Here is a 1,064-nt window from a genome sequence, read left to right as displayed (position 1 = left end):
ATGCATGAGTGTCAGATGTACACAGTAAAATCAGTAGGAACACATTGCTCGAACCCTATCTATCATCGGACTCGGTCGAAGTAGAAGGGAATGACTATGTGGTTGTACCACCCCTCTAGTAGACGATTCCTCTGCATTCTGAACATCTGCCCACATGTACATCCTAAGGTAGGGTCTCCATATGACTCTACCCATTGTCAATCTATCTAAGCTCAACCTCCAATGCAGGAGATCATTGAATCACCACTTGTGGGTAAGAGGATAAGAAAATACCCTAGGCTACTCTGGAACCAAGTCTATAGGGGCTCTAGTAGGCCTAGTGCAGGTAATATGCTCAAACATCCACACTTGTAGTAGCATGCATGTCACCAAGCTGCATCCCTGTCTGAACATATACTCCCCAAGGTCATGATAGAGATGCGCAAGCATGCTCTGAGCCCAATAGTATACCCTCCTATGTCTCTCCATTTTTTGAATACTATAGATGAGTCCTCCATGCATATGTGTGTCACGCCCATTAGGGTACATGGCTAATGCAAGGGTCACAATCATGAGCCACCTCACTAATGGAACCTCGCTAGTAGGATGTAGGAGCCAACTAACCATGATACAGCCCCTTGTCTCACCGAGTATCACTCTCCCCATAGAATATACCTACTCTTTCTGATAATCCTCCTCTGTCTGGTCGGATCAATATCTCATGGTCTCTCCCCTAATGGGAAGGCACAAAATGTAGTATACATCCTCAAGGGTGACCATCATCTCCCCCATAGGTAATGATAACATCAAGGTGTCTGCATCCCACCTCTCCATCAACACCATCAGCATCACAGAATGGAATCTGATGGCCTACATGGTCATTGCATCCCACAAGCCCACTACATGTAGCAACTCCCTCTCTCTCGTTGTTAGCCTTGGGATCTACTCCCGAAGGCTCCAGAAGGTGAGATAAGTGGTATGCTCGTAGATGTAAGGCAATGTCTACAAAATGCAAAACATTCTATTAGATTAATAATCATCATCATTATCATTCAATCATTGCAATCATGCTATCTATTCTAAAC

Source organism: Cryptomeria japonica, chromosome 7 (assembly GCF_030272615.1).
Source record: "Cryptomeria japonica chromosome 7, Sugi_1.0, whole genome shotgun sequence".
Lineage (NCBI taxonomy): Eukaryota > Viridiplantae > Streptophyta > Pinopsida > Cupressales > Cupressaceae > Cryptomeria > Cryptomeria japonica.
The sequence above is the reverse complement of the archived record's forward strand: the minus strand, read 5'-3'. Positions refer to the sequence as shown.